Genomic DNA, 18,645 nt, shown 5'->3' on the forward strand with positions numbered 1-18,645 from the left:
AAAATACAAATGAGATTGTCATCTATTGGTTTAGAGAGATTTCCCCGCAGTGCTGGAGTCTGCTTTGATTCTTGAAAATCAGCACATTTTGGACTCTCTTGCATAACTTTGTAATGGATAACACATTGTTGCAGCGCATTTAGTTGTCCGGGTTCTAATTTTTTTTACTGTTGTACAATTGAGAGTAAACGCAAATGTTGTCATATCTAATCTTTAAAACTGTGCTCTTTCAAAATAAGGATTCTATCACTGGCTACTCACACACAGGCACAAATCATTTTTTAAAATATATATTGTCATGCGCATAGCATGAGGTTTAGTAAATTATGTCAAATTTGGCAACTTTTTTGTAATAGGTTGTTTTCAATAATGTGGTTCCGCTGACGCACGGAATTCAGATGGAGGGCAGGAAGTAAAAAACTGAATGGGAGACAGAGGAAAGTTCATATTTTTGCAATTTATATCATATTTCACAGGAGATATAAATATAAAGTAACCACATATGTTGGGCATGATCCTTATATCACGAAGAGGGCCGAGTTTTCTACTGAAATAAAATATATTTGCGTGTCATTGAGGTGGTAGATACTGTATAAGCTACGTTACATAAAAAAAATACTATAGTGTTTGGAAACATACTGATAATTACTTGAATTAAACTGTTGCTGTAATTATATTATTGCTGTGGTACGACAAAACTGTAGTAATAAACAAATTATTTGATAGGTTTCAATGTTCTATACTAATTATACACAATCACAATGCACCACAGTTTACACTGTCACAGTATTTATTACAGTTTATTAGTTTCCTATACTACAGCATTCATTAACAAAAAGTTGTACATATTATACACTTCACTATGTGTGTATTTAAACATGTTTATTATAAGTTTTTTTTTTACCTCAAGCGTATATCTTCGAAGCGTATATCACAAAATAACAGATGAAAGCAAACAAAATTGTGGATGCACATTTATTTATTTATTTATTTATTTACTTATGTTGGAAGGGAGAAAAAGTGTTCCACAATAATAACCGTCTGTCGTAAGGGTTGTATTTTTTTTCTGTCAATGAACTATCAACAAACATTCACAGCTGCTGCGCATCTCGATGTTCACGTTACGGATGTTTATTCTGCCGAAAAGCCAGTAAAGACATGGATTATTGCAAAACAAGATGAAGATTTCATTGCAACAATTACATGGCAGGGTACGTTATTTATATTCTCCTTGATTTTGTATAAGTGTGGTGGTGTTTGTATCTGATTTTTATACACATTATAACACATTAACATTATACACATAGCTAGGGCTTTATATAATAATTATTGGTGCTGTCAAATGAATTATCGTGTTCAAAAAAGTTTGTACACATGGATGTTTAAAAAATGTTTACTACATGCTGCCTTTTCTTCCGTTTTTCTGCCAGTTTCCATACTCACCTGGATAACTTGGCGGTTCATTGTGGCGACCCCATATGAATAAAGGTACTAAGCTTTAGGAAAATGAATGAATGAAGATTATGTCACTGTTATGGCCTTTTAAGTTTCAAATCGAGAACCATCTTGCAATTTTCACATCTTGAAAGTTCACATCCCACTTTTTTTTCTGCAATGAAAATGAAAGCAAACCAAACAAAGGTAATTCTGTCATTAAAACTGTTGGAGATATTTAGTATGGTAATAAATATGTATATAATGATTATGTGTTTGGTCTTGATGGCATAGATCTGCTACACTGCTGCTGCAATTTTGATTATTGGTACAGAGCAAGTACAGAGACTTGGTACATGCAGTATATTCACAGATATTGTTAATTGATTGCTATGCTGAGGTATTTAAATGTTGAGAAACCATAGAGTTTCATGACAGTATTTGCAACTTCATACATCACAATCCAGACTTTTTTTGGTTTGTAACTCTATTCTAAACAGACGGGCAATTCATTTTCTGGTAAAACAAGGAGATTGGCTATTATTATTACTAAATGTTGTACATTATTTAAAGGGATGGTCACACAAAAATTCTGTAACCACTGGCATTAGTATTTGTTTTTCCTAGAATGGATGCCAGTGGGTACCAGTTTCCAGTACCCACTGACCTGGGATGCAACATGCAAAATAAAGCAGGGTTTAAAACAATACATTATAAATTTGACAGCTTTTCCTAAGCAGGATTCTAATAAAATAATAATTAATTACACATTATTAATTAATAGTTCATAATGAGTAAAAAAAAAAGGACTGAATCTAAAGGTGAACAGAAAATATACATTTTAAAGTTAACACCAACCATGAAAGGTTTTACATGCATGCAGCTCTCACAACCCCGGCTCGTTCCTGCTCACCCAATCTGCGCTCACCTTCACAAAACACCTCCATTCAATCCTGTGAACCCTCACCGGCATTCTAAGTACCTGTACCTGTGTTCCCTCATCAAAGGACACTATAAAAGCCTACCTTCTCCTCGCAGTCATGGGCCAGTATTGAAGTCAGATACTTGTCCTTACCTTTGCTCCATCTTCTCACCTTCTTCCATGGATGTTAATTATGAGTCTTCCAGTCCTTCATACTGATCAAGGGAAGTGATTATTTTTATCTGATGTTTACTAGAAGATCTACTATCACTCTGATGAACTGTGTGCTTGTATAGTCCCCTACGGATGATCATTGTTTGCTTATTGATCCTTCTCACCGATCTAGTGGAAAGCTTACACTTGTGGTGTTTACCAGAAGATCCACTACCTACCAGATAACTGTGTGTCTGTATACTCCCACTACATCTACAGAGAGCGAACGCTAGTGAGATCGACTGCTTCAACTACTGACACTCATATTGCTTTTGCATGAAGATCACAACAGCATATACATCAACCCGTTACATTCCCTTTGTGATTAGTGACTTTGTTTTATAAAACTTGTGAAAAAAGAACCTTCAGTCTTCCTTGTCTTCCAGTGTGACAGCAGCACACCTTATAGATTTTGTTAAACATTTCTTTGTTTCACAGAACCTGTTCATTGCTGGTTATGATGATGCTGATGAAGAAAATGATGAATCTGACATCTTTGGAGGATTCACTAAGGATAAAGATTACCCAAACCTGGTATTATCTCTAAAACTAACCCTGAACCTGAACTTAAACCATTAATTGTCAATCTAAATACAGAATAAGTACACATACTCTAAAATAAAAAGCAACCTGCTTTTAATTATAATAAATGTTACTTGGTACAGTTTTCAGTAGATGACCTTACGATTGTTTTGTCAATTTTCAAATTACTCCTTGTGATTTTAAACTGTACTTTATCTATTCAGGTTATATTAATCTCACTATTCTCACTTAATTTTGAAAAAAAAAATAAAAAATCACCAATAAACAACACTTGGGAAATATTGAAAATGAATTCAAATTCAACAGGAGGGCTAATAATTGTGTCTTCGACTCTATAATATCACAATTGCACTTCAAGCTACTACTTACAATGGTACACTGTAAAAAGTAAAGGTGCTTCAAATACCCTGTTAAATACTCAAGGAACTTTAAAATGTATTTTAAGTGCCTCACAGCTCTTTCTCTCAAGAAGGGGTTCCTTGAGAAACCTTTGCAGTACTTGCAGGACCCTTTTGCAGTATTTGGGATCCTTCAAGCACTTTTTGTCAATACTGAGGTTCTGGAGTCACTGCTTTTCTACACTAAGACCTCAGAGAACTTTGAAAGTTATCAATGAGTAACTGTAAGCTCTGTAAACATGTAAAAAAAATCATAGAATTACTTTTCCAGTATGCAACTAGAGTAATGGGATTACATAATGTTAGCAACTATAGGTTAAGTACACATACTGTCAAATAAAGAGCAACCAGCTTTTGATTATATTAATAAATGCATATGTTACTTCGTTCTGTTTTTAATTGATAAACCTACAAGTGTTTTATTAATTTTCAAATTACTCCTTATGCTTTTAAACTGTACTTTAATATCTATTCAAGTTCTATTCGTCTCATAATTCTGATTTTATAGAAAAATATCCATTACACTGGGGAAATATTGAAAAGGAATTAAAATTCAACAGAACGGCTAATAATTGTGTCTTTAACTCTATAATATCAACATGGCATTTCAAGCTACTAATTACAATGGTACATGTCCAAAAAGTCATAGTATTACTTTCCCAGTATACAATCAGAGTATTGAGATTACATAAACTTGGTACTATCCCTAATACTAACCACAAACCGAAAATTAAACCATTTTTTCTAGCTAAATACAGGTTAAGTACACATACTGTCAAATAAAGAGCAACCAGCTTTTGATTAAATTAGTAAATGTGTACGGTACTTAGTACAGTTTTCAGATGATAACCCTATGAGTGTTCTATCAATTCTCAAAGTATTCCTTGTGATTTAAACTGTACATTGTCTATTCAAGTTATATTCATCTCATAATTCTGAGTTTATATCAAACATTCGTTCATATCTGAAATCAGAACCTCCCGTAGAAGAAATATGCTTTCATTAGGAAATGAGTCTAGTGCAGGTATGTTAGCATCCTGATGACTTTTTCTACAATGTACTGACTGTGTACACAAACACACATCTGGCCCTAATCATCCTGATCCTGTTTATTTGGCCTGTTGGAGACTAAATCTTAATCTTCCTTCATTTTTCCAATAGCAATTGATATGCACTATTAGATGGTACCCACTGTGTAGTTTATGCTTACATAAAAGCACATCAATGTTTACGGGACTTTAAGTGATTGGACTTCAGAGGAGGAACGTCATCCCCGGCCTCACTTGAGCCAGTTGTGGATAAGCCATTTTTGGGAACTGGATCTATGTGAATGCATCAAGGAGACACCAAAAATGCAGGCCAAAATGAATGCATCTAAACCAGAGCTTAGCCAACAATCCAGTCCTCCAAGCAATATCCTCTTTATTATGTAAAGAGCATGAGATTCCATATCATGTTGCCTAAAAAAACAGATAAAGTCCAATTAAAGTCCAAAGAGCCTGAGATTAAGCAAAGTTTTGGAGGGAGGCTTGATTTTTAAATACCAATATTTCACCCTTCCAGCATTTTAATCAAAATCATGATTGCGTTCTCTGTGAGGCGGCCGCTTTTTCATCATGCCTTTGTTCGTAACGAATCAAATGCATTCAAACAAAATGACAGTAGTAATAATGGGACGACTTGTGATGACATTTTCCCTTGATTTCATAAGGTTGTTCCATGTAACTATAGTTCAAGTGCAACATTTACTAATACAATCACAATGGCCGATCTGTTTGTAATTATCCCACACTCCCAGCGCTCAGAAACGTAATCCGAAATGTCTGTTTTGTGAGCATTGTCACGCAAATGCGCTGCCACACAATGCCATCACTCGCTGTCTTTTATCATTCATATGTCCTCAGGGGGGGTGGATGTACACGTTTGCATATAATTGCAAACTTGCCTAAATATTCACAATCGATCAGAGTGTCACCTGTACGGGCGCAAAGAAAGACCTGTAACAAAGACGAGGGGTGTATTGGTGTCTGGAAGGCATGGGGCTCATTGTGAAAGAGTGCAGTGTGAAAACGACTAGCTCTGGGAAAGGGCCCCCAGGTGAAAGGTGGAGATGCTCTTTGGAACAAAGTGAAGGTGACAGTGGAGTGTCAGTGTCATCCACCTGAGGACTAACCTCTGTGCTATCAGTGTCAGAGGAGCTCCAGGCGGCAGGCAGCTGGGACCTGAACAAGGCCTCAGTGTTTATGAGGACGACTCTGACCTTTCAGCACAATGCGGCGTTATATAAGAAAGCCATTAGACATACCTGCGGCTGTCTGCTTGTGTTTGATACAATTAATTATTTGGGACACCAAGGAGGTGTATACATAACGCCGTTTTCAAATGGGAAAATCTTCAATACACTTTGCTTTTTCATCAACAGGTTTTATAGACCTAAAAGCTTGTTTATGAGGACATACTACGAAAATTTACAAAAACATCCAATGCACACTACAGGTTTGCATGTGCACATGTTCTTTACCGCAACTCCAAACACCGAAACAAATGTATCTCTATTGAAGATTACCAAAACATGCATTTTGCTTTTGTTTTTTTGTTTTTTTCAGTGGATTAACTTACATGGATTAATTGTTTTCCTAAAGAATAACACTTTGCACAAGCAAAATAAACATTGTAAATTTTGATTTCACACAGACATTAATTCTATTATTAATATAAAATAAGGCGTAATGCTTAAATGTGATAGGGAATATTTGTGGAGTTTTTCAAACCACTTACAGTGTTGACAATAACATAGTTGACTAACGAAATTGACATTATCCACCATTTTGTGCTTTAGCTCAAGGTGCTAACCTCAAACCAGATACCACATTGCTATACCAATATAACCAATAATGTTTTTCTATCGTACTATTTTAATCGAATGAGAAATACACTGAAATATCACAAAAAATAAAAATTATTAATAAAATTAATTATTTTATATAATTATCTTATGTTTATCTTATATATTATATTTTATAATTATCTTAACCATGTACAAATGATTGAGAGAAGAATGAATTCCATGTCTCAATGTAGCAAGTCTGTTTCTACCAGTGCTTAAATATTGTTATACCTTTTAATGACTGATGTAACAGAGTTGATCAGAAATTACAAATAATTCAGAAAATAGATGCTTCATGTAAATGTTAAGTTGGCTGATTAGAATAAACATTAGAAATTGATTGATTAGAAAAATATTAAAATTAGACTTAAATATTGTATGATAATTGTAAGCTGAATATAATGTCAGGAGGCAAGAAGATAAAAATAGCTACAGTGGGAGTCTTGGGGTTAATGTTTTCAGGACAAACGTTACTAAATAAACATACAATTTTTTAGAGATAACGAAATAATTTGTGTTATTCATTAAACTTTTTTAAATACTCTAAAACACTCTAAAATAGTTAAACACTGTAAAAAATATCTGTTAATTAACAGTGTCTGTATTTCGTGTTTTCCGTTTATTGGTTGTGAATTGCATTATGGGAGTTTGATCTCTGCTCTGTAGACTTTTGATGTTGAAAATTTAACTCCACAGTTTAACAAGGTGACTTTTATTGACATTTTAGTAGTTTGAAATAATAAAATGTATAAGAAATAATATATAGAGAAATAAAACTGTAAAATAACAGAAAATGTACTGGCAGCTTGTTACAAGATTTTAATATAACATCAACTCAGACAACATATAATTTTAAATTATAAAAATCTTAATGAAATCACTTTTTCCAACTCTTTAACGTTAAAAGTCGTCAGAAAAATAAATAATGTTTCAAAATGTGATTCAAAAGCATAAATAAATGGGGAAAAAAATAAATAAATAAAAGCACGAGTCACAAAATACAGAAAAAATGCTAATTTATGGATATTTTTTACAGTGTAGTAACACGATTTTTAAAAGTATATAGTTTATTAAAACAATTATGCATATATATTTTTAATAATTAAAACATTTCTAATTTTGAAACACCCAAATATTTTTACAGTTTAATCATGATAGCCACTCAATTGTCATTGTTGCTGCTGTTTGGGGGTTATCACCAGTTCATTAGTCTAGATAATTTACCAGTTCCCAGTACACTGTCTGCAACCTGTTTTCCAGGATTTCTCTGTCCACAGATCCATCCATTTCATACCAGCTGCACAGATCATTATGATTTTTTTCCTTTTTAGCTTTTGTTGTGTGTGTTTTATTTGTAATAGAACAGTGTAGACGTGAAGGGAAGCAAAGCTGGAGAAGTAAGCGATCAGGAAGGGTCCCCAAGCTAAAACTCAACAGACAGCTCTTTATAATATCTAAAATCAGCTGCAAAAGTTTACATTTATTCAGTATAACTGATTATTTTATCCAGATCAACACACACTTTCAGCGCTGTGGTGAAACACTGAATTACTGATTTCACATGTAATATTTTACTGTATTTTAAATATTGAATACTTTTAATACTGATACTGATAATATTAAATATTAATATAATGTGCATTTACTTTTACACTCACGCATTCACGCATATTTCCACCAAGCACACAACAAAAAGGAGAATAAAGTGCTTTTGATGAATAAAAAGAAAACATTAAGGTTTATCTCATTTCACTCTTGTCCTTATGACATTTTCAATAAAGACAGTCTCTGTAATCATGTGTGGTTCTGTAATCTGCAGTTCTGTCCTTTCTTTACACTGTTTGTACTTAAATTACACACGACTCCCTCTCCATCCCAACTCCACCACGCACTCCAGCCTGACAGCACCGATGCCTAAGAAACAACCATGAGAAATTGATTCATGTAATGGCAATATTCCTTAATGAGAGGAGGCCTAATTGAGAACCACATTACTCCGGGACTTCAGAACCGATTAGATCTGTAAGGGGTGAAGAAAGCGGGGGATATGTTTTCCATATGGTGCGAGAGTCTGCCATCTGCTATGATTCACAGGTTGAAGAATGTATGCTTTCTGAACACAGCCATCTTCCCTCCTGTCATTTCGGATTTTACAGCGCTACTGTGAGCTCTCGGTTGGCTGATATTACTTTCAAAGTTCTGCTTTTTCAAGTGGGACAAACACAAATATTTATTTTACGTTGTTGCAATGTTAGTAGCATCTGCAGCGCAAAAATCAAGCATGTCATTTTGCTGGTGAATTTTATTGCCTTTTTGGTATGATACTCAGACTGTTCAGTTACTCAGTTTGAACAGTTTGTGTGTTTCAGTTATCTTTTTTTTCATATTATACTGTCCATAATTACATAAAGTGGAACCCAGTGCTTGGGTTTGATGGTTTTACGAAACCAAAATGAACTGGAGTTTCCTGAACAATGATATAACTAGCTGATTAACTAGATGGTACAATGCATTGTTGGATAAATGTATTGGATAGTTGTGTTTTGTTTATGTGTTGCTAGAATGTCATTGGTTAGAGCTGCCGTTGGATGCACTATAACTTCAAACTAGAGTTCTGCATTCCCACGGCTGTACTACGAGAGCCGCGGGACCTGACCAGATTTAATAAATTACAGAATAAAATGCAGTAGTGGTCGGTAACTCTGGTGTAATTTGAATAGGAGAGGGCGTCCAACAATAGAGCGCTCCCGAGTTCTATTTCGGAACAGCATATCTGTGATTTCTACAAATATCTACGAACTAGCAATTGTTTCACCAATGAATTAAACAGTTACATTTTACTGTCAGATCTGACTGTCTCTCCATACTGTTGTCACGTATTCAGTGAAATCTCACACCTTCTGCATAGTACTGAGATTGTACAGTTCATGCAAGAGCACTGGTGTCAAACTCAGTTCCTGAAGGGCCACAGCCAGGGGCGTTGCTAGACCCAATTTACTGGGGCACGTGCCCCAGTAAAAATCTCCGGTGCCCCAGTAAATGCATTGAGATATGATTTACTTCATATGCAAGTGTATTTATTAGGAGTGGTAATTCCGAAATAAAGACTTTATTTTCTATGTGCAACTGAACCAACGCTGGTGAAAGCAATGTGTTTAATCAAAGAGCAAACTAATGCATCTCCACGTGTGCACAGAGAGCAGTACGTGCGAGTCCCGGTAGTTAACATTCGTGCCAAAAAAGTAGGCTACTTGCTTGTCACGCACCGCTCATGCGTTACAAGGGTTACAATGCGTTACAAACCAGGGTAACTGCCTTTTTTGTTTAGCTAGTCCACAAAACTAAAGTTTAAACAATATGACGGTGATCTTACGGTGAGCATGCCTCCTGATAGATTTTTTTGTATGAAGCAAAAAGGAGGGATGAGATGAGGAGGGATGAGGAGTCAGGGAGGTAAAGACCTAATAAACCTAATTCTCTGCCATGTGTCAAGTCGAAGACAATAGATCATTCTTTAAAACATATATTTTTTTGTATTTGATTGAATTGTCTATAGAATTTCATTCAAATGAAATTAATATTTATGCAAAAGATTTCTTGAATGATCAAAGCATATCACTCCAGTTGTGTCTAAACATTGTTTTTCAGTTACATTTAAGATCATTTAGAATAATAATTGTATAATAACAAGAATACTTTTATTTATAATAAATACTTATTTAAAAAAAACATATAGTGTGTATATATATAAATATATATATATATTAATTAATTTATTTTTATTTTATTTTATTTTTTTTTTGAGGAGGGGGGGGGGGGGCAGTAGAACTTTATGTCTAGCAATGCCCCTGGCCACAGCTCTGCACAGTTTAGTTTAAACTCTAATTAAACACACCTGATCAAACTAATTGAGTCCTTCGGGCTTATTTGAAACCTACAGGTAAGTGCGTTGGAGCAGGGTTGGAACTAAACTGTGCAGGGCTGCGGCCCTCTAGAAACTGAGTTTGACACCACTGTGCTGGGGTATATGTACCAGATTTGTCTATGTCAGTTTAGAACTGTAGTATTTGTATAAAAGTTGAAGATTTTTGCAGTGGACAAGTAATTGGTGAATGGATGAATGCTGTGTAACACGAAAAGTCCCTTTAATGCTGTGTTTACACCAGGCACGGAACGCGCAGATAAAGCATGCTATTCGCACGTAAATAGACGCATGAACATTTGAGTGTACTTATTTCATTCGCGTGTCAAAATTTGCTTCATTCGCGCGTCAAATTCACTTCAGAACAGACGTGGATTTTGTCTGCCTAGTGATTGTAGCTTCGTTGCTAAATGGCTAACTAGATTTTATTAAGAGAATATCTTTGTTTATGTGCTTTGTGAAGGCTGAAAAACAGCGTTGATTCGCTTGGAGCCGTGTCTGAGTCCACTAGATCCTTCCAGAGGTGCACTCAGCTCTGTGAGCTCATAAACTCCTCCAGAAACTTAACCTGTATGATGGAAGCTTTCAGCAGTGCTTCTGATTGAGCCGAGCCCAGTTTGATGAACTGCAGTCGGTGTAGGCAGGATGATTTTTCCCTGGGACACCAATAACAGGCACTACGTCATAATCATGCCCCCACAAGAGCAAGGTCCTGATTGGTTAACGTGGTGCGAATGTCTGCTGAAGTTCAGATTTTCGAACTCATGCGATTCGCGCGTTAAGCGCTTCAAACGCTCAAAACGCTCAATTCGCACTGTGCTGCGCCATTTGCACATATTGTGTCTATTCCCTTCTTTGCATTGATTTAACATGTAAATCATTGATCAAATCAGCTTGATCAAAGCTTGACAAGTCTTCCTCGTCTGGTGTGAACACAGCATGAGGCAAGTAATTTCACTTGGCGGCCATCTTTAAATTGTCTCTCAGGGATTCTGTTTGAATGGGGAAACATCAAATTCTCCAAAACTGTTTGCCAAGCTTCCAATTAAAGTTCATATTTGGAATCACCAATAAAATAAAACATCAACTGTCTCTTAAGTTTCATTTCTAAAGGTTTGTATCAAAGTGTTCAGGTTGCCCTAAGTTTAACAAGAATTTTCCCAGGAAAATTGTCAGTCTATAGCGATCAATGATTGGCTCCTGTTCTTGAAGGCGGAGCTTCATTTGCCAAATTGACCATGACCATAACACTTTTCTCCACTCAAAACTATACGAGTGACATGTCTTGTTTATTTTATATACTTCGGTAACATCTACTAATGCAGCGTCAAATGTTAACAATGTAGAAAAGATGTTAGCTTTAAAAAGATATCTGATGCAATAAAATGAAATGATGTTATTAATACTCACCCTCATATCGGTTTAAACCCCAGAGACTTTTGTTCATCTTCAGGACAAAAATTAAAATATTTTAGATGAATTCCGAGCGCCCCATAGACAGTTACGGTCCCAAGACATTCAAAGTCCAGAACAGGAACCAAATAACATTGTTAAAACAGTTAATGTGTCTTCAGTGGTTCAATTTATAAATTATTAAGCTACGAAAATACGGTTTAGGGCGCAGATTCACGAGCACTGTGCACTGATGTATACACCAGACGGCTGCGCACAGGTGCATCCAAAGAATACTGAAATAAAAGCTGAAAACAGTGTTACACGTATAAAGAGCACAGCACTCACATGAATGTGCATCCTACTGACACTGATTTAATGACAAGTTGTTAATTTAGTTAATTCATTCTTGTAGCTTGATAATGTTCTGATTGAACCATCAATATGTCATATGGTCTTATTTGAGGATTTAAAAAAAATATTTTTGGGACCAAATCAGGACTAATGCCAACATATAGGCTCATTCTGAAAACGCCCCCTATATTCATTTCTGGAGATCACGAATTATGAAGCCAGAGCTGTGTATGGCTGCATTTCGTCTTTAAAATGAACGCTATGGGGCAGTATGACACTATTCTTTTTCACGCGTACCAGCTGACCTCTTACCTTTATGTTTGTCCAGTAACTTGCTATATATGTCAGTGGACTTGAGACACAGAGCGGAGTGGACCACGACAACGGGGTTCGAGTCCAGCGAAGAATGGTTGCAGAAAGCAGATAGGACAATAACAGAAGCCAAAAAACTAAATAAACAACCAAATAACAGGGTGAGAATAGGATAAAATCTGAAAACGTGGTAAAATCGAGGGCTTTTCTTTTTCTGGAATGTTTTTGTAAACTGTTGGTTGGCTTTAGGGAAGTGGGTGGGCGGTGCTTTTGAAAATACTGTTGGTTGGGTTTAGGAAATGGGGTGGGTGGGGTTATCAGTCGGTTGGTCAGTCAGTCAGTGAGTTAGTCAACAGCGGCCTCTGGTGGATTTATGCAAGAACAGCAGGCATGAATGGCACTCGCAAGTAAGAATTTGAGATCTCAAAAACTGTACCTAGCGGCCTCTGGTGAATTCATGAAAAAACATACCTTTTGGGACGTATTTGACATTCTCCAGAAATGTATATAGTGGCACGTTTTCAGAATGAGCCTGGGTTGACTATTGCTATCTATGGAAGATCTGGGAGTTCTTCGATTTCATCTAAAAAATTTTAACTTGCTTTTTGAAGAAAAAACTATGGTTTCAGGAGTTTGAAATAACAGGACGGTGAATAAATAACATAATTGTTATTTGGTAATAACTTCCTCTAAAGAAGTGATCGCATTGAATTATTTTGGTAACAACTGAATTGGTGACCGTTGGCTAACAATTTATTATTCATTCATTTTCCTTCGGCTTACTCCCTTTATTCATCTGGGGTGGTCACAGTGGAATGAATCGCCGTCTTATCCAGCATATGTTTTTACACAGTGGATGCCCTTCCAGCTGCAACCCTGTGCTGGGAAACAGCCATCCACATTCAGACACACTCATACACTACGGCCATTTTTAATTTATTCAATTCACCTATACCGCATATCTTTGGACTGTGGGGGAAACCGGAGCACCTGGAGGAAAGCTGTGTGAGCACAGGGAGAATATGCAAACTCCACACAGAAATGCCAACTGACCCAGCCAGGACTTGAACCAGCGACCTTCTTGCTGTGAGGTGACAGTGCTAACCACTGAGCCACCATGTTGCCGCTAACAATTTAGTTTCCTGTAAATAAGAAAAAGCTGAATTTGTGTATATATCCATTTCTCACTCTGTTCTCATTGTAATCACGTAAAATGCTAGTACCAATGCTAAGGTCTGATAGTTTTATGAAAGTGAAATCAAGTGATTGACAGCTGACCTGCCCTGACCTATAATCAGAGCAGGAAGCTCTCATTATAAGTAGTGGAAATTTCTGCGGTAAGCTATAATTAGGCACATCACCCCAGGGCATGCACGTACGAAGAAACATGGCCAGGAGCAAAGCATTATGAGCATTGTTACTGTACGTGCCTTTGCTTATAACACAAATACATCCACACACAGTCTCAATCCCTCATGCTGCTAAAATTGAATCTCAAGTTGTGTCCTATTTTTGTTGTAAGAACAGGTGATCCGCTTGGCAAACACACTTTCTCCTGCTTTCCTTCTCTCCAGTGGCAGTTAATGAATGTAGCGACAACATAGTTTTCCAAGAAAAGGAACCAGAGCTTGTGACTCCAAATGAAGCTCCTTGATTAGTATTGTGTTTGCGGTGCATGTCTGGCTTAAACGAGAACGACATGTTTTCCTCCTTTATTCAAGACATTTGTCTTTGCTTTTGTTTGCTGGCTTACTTCATCTGATCTGGCATGGATGTGGAGAGCTGGGTAATTACAACCAAACTTTTGTTTACGGCCACTCTGCGTATAGCCGAATGAATGCAAAGCTGTCCGTCTTGGCTGATTGGTATTGTTGAAAAACGCTTGGATGGTTCGGAAATATCCACTCAAATTAGGCAAATCCTTTCACCTCTTTGGCTTTTTGGATGGTATGACTTGTTTAAAATGGGGTAAGTGTGGATAAAAGATTGATAAAAGTCTCAAAAATGGACTCTGTGGTAAACTTGCGCACACTGACACACAAAACAAATATGAAGGCATTAAAACGCTTGTTTATTTTCGCTATGCACATGAACTGGGCACCTGTGAGTCTTTCTGTTGTCCGTGAAAGAAAATTTACATGGCCGTCTATTACTATGCAAATCAGTCTGAATCCATGTAGGCATGTAAAAAAAACTCTGAAAATACCACAATGTGTTCTTTGTTTGTTCCTTCATTTGTTTATGTTCTTAATCGGGCCAATGAAGACTGTGGACAACACCGGCGATGTTACAAATGATACTCGTATCATTAAAGCTACTTTTTACTTGCTGGTTTGACTAGAAACATTTATCATGTGTATTCCCGGACTTTTGACATATTTGAAGTATTATTGTCGGCCACAAACAAATAATTTCCTTTTCAGTCACAAGAGATGGATAAAAAAAAATTCCCAGAGTAAAAGTATGGAAAAAGTGTCAGGAATTTTGTAAGTATTTTGTGGAGGCAAAGTGAAGCAATTTCAGAGGCATTTATAAGCCAAATTCTGGAAGAGAGTAATTACCAGTGAGAGAAGAGCAACACTATGCCAGTCCTTCAATTTCCTGCTTATAATCACAGGTGTCCAGGGCCATCTGACCAGCACCGGACAGCTGCTCAAGCAAAAAAGGGAAAGCGCACACATAAACTTCCTGTTAACCTTTCCATAGCCACACACTGACGAGCATTATACTGTTGACAGCCATGATTACTGAAGATCAATACAGAGGAGACAAAGACATTTCAACGTAGTGTTTTAGTGCTCTAGTTTAAAAACACTTGACAAAGTATTAAAAAAAAAAAGTGTGTCCACTTTCGATCATGTATTTCTCTGATCTTTCAACCTAATAAACTGAAAAAAAAAAAAAGAATTTTGCAAGTTTGATAGGGAAACAAACTCCCAAGGACATGTCGGATAAATCTTCAAAGAGAACAGTGTACTTTATAACCTCATTCACGTTACTTTGGCTACGTTGTTTCAATATCTTAACAATAAAATGAAAACATGATATAAGGAACTGTCAATTTTCATTTTGATGTTAACAACTTAACAGACACTAAAAATGTTGAGGCGTCGTGTAGCTGCATATTTATATTACCGTCATCTTCACTGTGTGCATATTTATACCAAATGGAGCCTATAACATTACTGCCTCCATTAATTTTCTTCGAAAAATATGAAGCATACGTTGTCTCTTTTACTGAATATCAGTTTTATTAATTTATAATGGCCATTATAAAAGTATAATGTACAAAATGTTTATACAATATAGGCAAGCAATCAGTCAAATGTGCCATCATGTGCTTTTTAGTCATTTGTAGCTACTAAAGCAATGAAATACTTTATGAATACGTTATGCATTGAGATTTAGTTGTTTTGTTTTCAACAAGTTAATATTTTCTAGTACATAATTTATACTGTTTTATAGTTTAAACTTGTATTATATACACTGTAGTCAGGGTCCGAATTATACATTGACTAAAGGGACTCAGCTATTTTCAGCAGCTTGTGTAATATATGAGCGTGCTTCAGTGACTCAAATTCATAAATTTATTTCAATTAGCCAACATCTCATTGGATAATCAAACTTACTTAAGTTTTCAGTGTTTTGAGCCATAATGAGCTGATTCTGTACTATTCTGTAACCTCTTATTTCAACAGACACAGGGCCTTACACCTTATCCGTAGTCAAATTGAAGGACTTTAAGCACTTTCCAGTTGAATTTTAAACTGTTCCACCACTACAGCTGTGGTAAATTACATATTTGAATGCACATGCTTCTCATCAAATTATATAAGATGATATTTATTATAATATTCTATAGTAGCTGTAGTACAGCAGTATTCTGAGCAAAATATGTTAATGGTTTGTTTGTCCAAAATGATGTCTCTCTTAAATGTCATCTATTTACATCTTAGATGTCATATTTAATCCTAAATTTTTATCTATTTTAATGATCAGATTTTTACAAATGCTGAATATCAAAGTATAACATTATTATTTTAGTATTATAAGTGACTACATTAAATTGAAACCAAAATGTTCAATGGGTGGCGCCAAATCTTTATCTTTGTCACTGAATTGTTTATTCAGATTCATTCAAAATGGCTCATTTACAGTTGAAGTCAGAATTATTAAACCCCCTGAATGAATAGCCCCCCCTGTTTATTTTTTTCCCCAATTTCTGTTTAACAGAGAGAAGATTTTTTTCAACACATTTCTAAACATGATAGTTTTAATAACTAATTTCTAATAACTGATTTATTTTATCTTTGTCATAATGACAGTAAATAATATTTTACTAGGAATTTTTCAAGACATTTTTATACAGCTTAAAGTGACATTTAAAGACTTAATTAGGTTAATTAGATTAACTAGGGGCGTTTCATTCCGCTGTGGCGACCCCAGATTAATAAAGGGACTAAGCCAAAAAGAAAATGAATGAATGAATGAGGTTAACTAGGCAGGTTAGGGTAATTAGGCAAGTTATTGTACTGTATAAAGATGGTTTGTTCTGTGGACTATCAAAAAAAAAGCTTTAAGGGGCTAATAATTTTGACCTTAAAATGTTTTTTTTTTTTTTTTTTTTAACTGCAAAATAAAACAATAAGACTTTCTCAAGAAGAAAAAATATTATCAGACATATTGTGAAAATTTCCTTGCTCTGTAAAACATCATTTGGGAAATATTTAAAGAAGAAAAAAATTAAAAGGGGGGATAATAATTCTGATTTCAACTGTATAAATAAATTCATTCATTAGCAGTGTTGCCAGATTGGGCGGTTTTGAATTGGATTGTGCGGGTAAAAAATGGCATAGGCGGGTTGACAAATTTTGGACAAAGTTTTGAAATGTAAATTTTATATGCAACTCATTTAACAAAACATAACTCTGTGCTCCTACTCCATTCATTTAATAGTGACCAGTGCATAGCGTAAATCGCGTGGGCCCAACCGCAAGAGATGAAGGAAAGTTATCTAAATCTGACTCCCTGGAGAATTCTGACTCCCCTTCGCATGCACGTACATCACACAGCATCTGCAGTTAAACTCACTGCAGTTTAAAATGACACTTTTATCAATCTTTTTTTCTGCAATTTACAGCAAGAACAAACATAGAAGCGAATTTTATTCTTTCAAAAGAATTTAAAATGCCAAATGGGACGAATTTATTCCCCATTTCGAAAGTAAAACACTCTGATAGGTAGTGTAATCTACACAACATTAAGTGCAGTGTGTGGGTGAGAGGGGGCAGTGTTTCGATGTGGTCCGGTTATGTTGTAGTTCTGTGACTTCTGGTGTTGGTTGCTGTATGGTTAAAAAAATTATGACACTTAAAACAATAATTTAAAGGATAATTTAAAGTTAAAGTTTCATTCTGATTTAAATAAATATATTATTAAAAATATTTAATTAATATTTTGGGCATTTGCATGGGTTTTGGACAGCTATATTTGGCAACACTGCTCATTAGGAATGACTCACTCAAAGATTTCTTGTTTACCTCATCTGTTAAGTGTTTCTTCAATGGTAATGCTTTTAAATATTTGATTTCAATAGTAAAAGCATAGGAGGTATAAAGAAAGTCTATATTGTTTTTGACAATGTACAGTGAACGCCACTTTAGTTTTACATTAGGCTCTTTTTTAGGCTACTCTATACACTGTAAAACCCAATATGTTAAGGTAACTAAAACCATTTGAAGTTCGATTGCAATAAACCATTTAAGTTTTGCAATTTAACCATTTAAAACTAATGCTAATGAGCACTGTGAACTTACTCCATTTGAGTAAACGAAGCAATTTGAGCACCGAAAACCCAATGTTAAGTCAACTCAAATCATTTGACGAAATCGATTGCTACAAACCATTTGAGTTTAAAAACTAATCTATATGAGTGCTGTGAACTTACTCATTACTCAGAACTTACTGTTAACTACACTTATTTCATTTGATAAAGTTGACTGTTGGGTTATACAGTGTATGTATGGCAGCTGTTGCTTTTTTTGTGTCTAGGTGATGATACACAGGGCAACTTTTTGAGCAGTGTTGTTGGACAATATAGTAGAGTGATGTTGGTTGGCTAGTTTGCAGCTGAAAATTGGCAACAAATTTTTACCAAAAAATTAGAAATGTAAGTTATTTTTTATAGATGTACACATGATTAGCATTGTAGTTACCACCATGAAACTAAAACTGGTATAGTAATGAATACTTTTTACATAAGTACTTA

This window comes from Danio aesculapii, chromosome 24 (genome assembly GCF_903798145.1).
Source record: "Danio aesculapii chromosome 24, fDanAes4.1, whole genome shotgun sequence".
NCBI classification, from domain to species: Eukaryota; Metazoa; Chordata; class Actinopteri; order Cypriniformes; family Danionidae; genus Danio; species Danio aesculapii.